This window comes from Phodopus roborovskii, unplaced genomic scaffold, assembly GCF_943737965.1.
Source record: "Phodopus roborovskii unplaced genomic scaffold, PHOROB, whole genome shotgun sequence".
NCBI classification, from domain to species: Eukaryota; Metazoa; Chordata; class Mammalia; order Rodentia; family Cricetidae; genus Phodopus; species Phodopus roborovskii.
This window is the reverse complement of record NW_026126000.1, coordinates 4463-8274: the sequence shown is the minus strand read 5'-3', so window position 1 is coordinate 8274 and position 3812 is coordinate 4463. Positions and strand designations below refer to the sequence as shown.

The following is a 3812-nucleotide window of genomic DNA, read 5'->3' as shown; positions in this document are numbered from 1 at the left end:
TATAATTTTAAAAGGGAGAGATAAGAGGACAGCTGGGGGCAATGATCAAAGGCTAGCTTCACCCAAATCACACAAATTGTAGAAAGCACCAAAGTAGAGACTTGAATCATCAGGAGAAAAATGGGAATAAGTGTGCATTACCCATTGGTGGGAAAAGCCCAAGGCTTCTCTTCCAGCACAATGGAAGAGGGCAAGAGCAAAATTCCATCCCCTTCAGAGATTTCAAAATGGTCTTTCTGAAAATGGTGTCTCTTCAAAATGGGGAGATGGTGACAAACCTATAGCTCCAGACTAGTCTACATTTTTTGTCATTCCTAGATGACCTGCCTGAAGAAGCATAGAGTTCTAGGACTCAGTGACTGCTATTAAGACCCAAAATGGAATAGAAACATTTGTCCAGCCATATTTAACATTGTATGGGAGAGCAGGAAGAAGTTAAATGTCACTAAAGCATGCCTTCACCTGGCAATTAATTGGCCTATTTCTAACAGAAGAAACAATGGCAGAGTAGTTCTTATAGAACAGATCCTCAGCTGGTATGGCACAATCTTGAATAAGATGTAGAGTGTTTGGGGCAGACAGATCCCAGAGATGATATTCCTGCTTCAGTTTCTAGTGGCTCCCATGAACCCAGATGTTCCCCATGGCAGAGACTCAGGGAAGAAAACATGTTGAGTTTCAAATGACCAGACACGGTTTGCATTGGCACCTGGTGGGCCCTATAGATTTAAGGCATCCAGGTCAAAGTTGAGGCCAAGATGCATCTATCCAGCTAGTTCTTTGGGAGATGGTCCAAATCCTGTATTTGTTGCATAAGATGTAGCACCATCTCAAAAGAAGCCCTGTGAGTAGCCTCACTGTCTGTGAGCACCTATGTCTCAAACTTCTTAAGTATTTTCTCATGACACTGTGCTGCTGTTGCTAACTTTGAAACTTCTCTGAAGGAGTACATTCCAGGAGACTCTGCAATCAGCTTGAATACTTTTATGTGGACTCCTTCAGTGATGGGTACAGCATATTCTTAGAGGGTAGGCTCTGTATGACACTGAGCATGATGAGGAAAAGTTTCTTTCCCCATCTCATTAATCTATATCCAGCCTTAGTCAATTGCTCTTTTGACATGCCCAAGTTCTAAAGTTCAGTGGCATTTTTTTTTGTTTGCTCACTTAATGTCTCTCTAGGGGAAGAAGAATATTTGATTGAGTTTGCATCATTGCCCACTCTCCCAGCTGCCTCTGAAAGCTTTCGGTACTGTTCCAACAGACACAAGGACCTTCTCCAGCCAGCTTTTTCATTGCTTTCTAAACTCCTCAGTGGCTTGGGAGGCTAGCTGTCAAACAGCTGGGAATTTTTCTCTTGGGACGTAAAGAAGGTATCTTGTCATAATTATCTTTCTGTATCAGTGGACTCAATTCATCAATAAAAAGACAGATGCTAACAGAATGGATATATGAAATCAGTATCCATCCTTCTGCTCCATATAAGAAACATCAAAGATAGATACTACCTCAGAGTAAAAGGTTGGAAATAGGAATTTCCAATCAAATAGACCTAATAAGCAAGCTAATTCAGCTAGCTGTCCTAATATCTATCAAAATAGACTTCAAACCAAAATTAATCAAGGGAGATATAGGACAGTGAGATTTCATCTGATGCCTATCAGAATGACTAAGGTAAAAAAAAAATACAAGTGACAGTTCATTCTGGAGAGAATGTGGAGTAAGGTGAACAATCTTCCACTACTGGTGGAAGTACAAACTTGCACAGCTACTTTGGAAATCAGTATGGTGGTTTCTCAGAAAATTAGGAGTTGATAACTCCAAGACCTCCAAGACTCCTATGCATATACACAAAGGATGTTCCACCATACCATTCGGACACTTGCACAACTATGTTCAGAGCACCATTATTCATAATAGTCAGACCCTAGAAACAGCTTAGATACTCCTCACCTGAAGAGGGGATAAATAAAATGTGGTACATTTACACAGTGGACTATTACTCAACTGTTATAAATAATAACATCAAGAAATTTTCTGGCAAATGGATGGGGCTAGAAAAGATAATCTTGAGTAAGGTAATCCAGACCTAGAAAGATAAACATGGCATGTACTCACTTAGAAGTGGATACTAGTTGTAAAGTAAAGGATAACCATGCCACAGTCCACAGACCCAGAGAAGCTAAATAACAAGGAAAGATCAAAGAGGGAATGCATTACTCTCATTGTGAAAAGGAAATAGAATTGACTTTGCCAGTGGATGGGAGGAGAATGTTAGAAAGTGAGATAGGGATTGGAATAGGAAGTACCAGGTTGGGGCAGGTTGGAGGGAGAGATGATTGGGATCTGGGGCATCTCTGGGATGAGCTAGAAACCCAGAAAAATGGAAACTCCCAAGAAACTATGAGGATGACCCTAGCTAAGACTCCTAGGAATTGGGGATATGGAAGAAGCCTGAACCAGCCAATTCATGTAATTAGGCAAGACTTGCAGTGGAGGGACTGTTACACCAATCCAGTCATAATCCCTAATTTGTCCTGCCTACAAGATGTGCTGAGGTAAAAAGTTATGCAAAATTGTGGGAGTGATAAAATAATGACTGTCCCAGCTAGAGACCCATACCCTGAGAGGGAGCTCACACCTGAGGGCCAGTAAGAAGAGCCTGGATAGAAATGATTCCTAATGATATTCCCTTATACTTGTAGATTTGTACCTAGCTAATCTGTCATCAAAGAGGCTTCAACCAGCAACTGGTGGAATCAGATGCAGAGATCCACAGTCAAACATTAAGCAGAGCTCAGGGAATCATGCAGAAGAGTGGGAAGGTTTTAGGAGTCAGTGGGATAAAGGTTACCACAAGAAAACCCACATAATCAACTAATCTGGGTTCATAGGGGTTCTGTTTCTCAGAGCCTGACTCAACAACTAGGGAACCTGCATGGGACTGCAGGTTCTGCATTTATGCGACAGTTGTATAACTTGTGTTTTTGTGAGACAGTCTCTGACTGTATCTCCTGCTGTTAGGACCCTTTCCTTCTGCAGGATTGCCTTTCCAGTCTTAATAGAAGAGGAGCCTAGTCTCACTGCAATTTGATATACCATGGCTGATGGATATCCACTGGAGTTCTTCTTATAGATGAAGAGAAACAGAGGGAGAGTGGATCAAGGGGGAAAAGGGATGTGGGGGAAGAAACTAGGAGGAGAAGACAGAGAGGAAACTTTGGTTGGGATATAATAGCAACAACAAAAATAAAAAAAATGAAACAACAAAAACCTTAAAAACATGAAAAATATAATAGTATAAAATCAAAATGGTCTTTATAGTACAATAGAGGGAAAAAAGAACCATAGTAATTTAAACATAATGGTGGGAGGCAACACAAAAGAAAGAAAATATGCTTAGGAGTGGCCATAGGTAAAAGAGCACCCCCAAAAGCAACAATAACTGCAACTAAACACTTTTTGTGTTAACATTTTTTCCCCCTGAAGAGTCAGCGCACACATCTCTTCACCCCAGAAAGGCAATCCATAACAGGCCAATGAAATGTTTGCAACACATTTTAACTTGGTAAACAAGAGAGCTTCTATTGGGGTTATTAATGGGGGTATGGATACCAGAAACTTACAGGACTACACCAGAGAGCAGTTGAAGCATCAAAAAGCTGACCTGAACTTGGATGCTATAACTCTGGGGGTCTCTATCCAAACTCCAGGAAGCTTAGGAGATGTTTGAAATTCCAGTCCTCTCTTCTCTGCAGGTGGGCTATTCAGAATCCCCTCTTCTAGCAGTTGCTTAATCCTTCTGTAACATTG

At 41.1% G+C, this 3812-nt stretch overlaps 1 pseudogene; it reads right to left on the bottom strand.

Moving 5' to 3' along the window:
* Nucleotides 1-772: 772 nt before the first annotated feature.
* Nucleotides 773-2958, bottom strand: LOC127218256 (peroxisomal biogenesis factor 19-like; annotated as a pseudogene).
* Between the last annotated feature and the right edge of the window lie 854 nt (nt 2959-3812).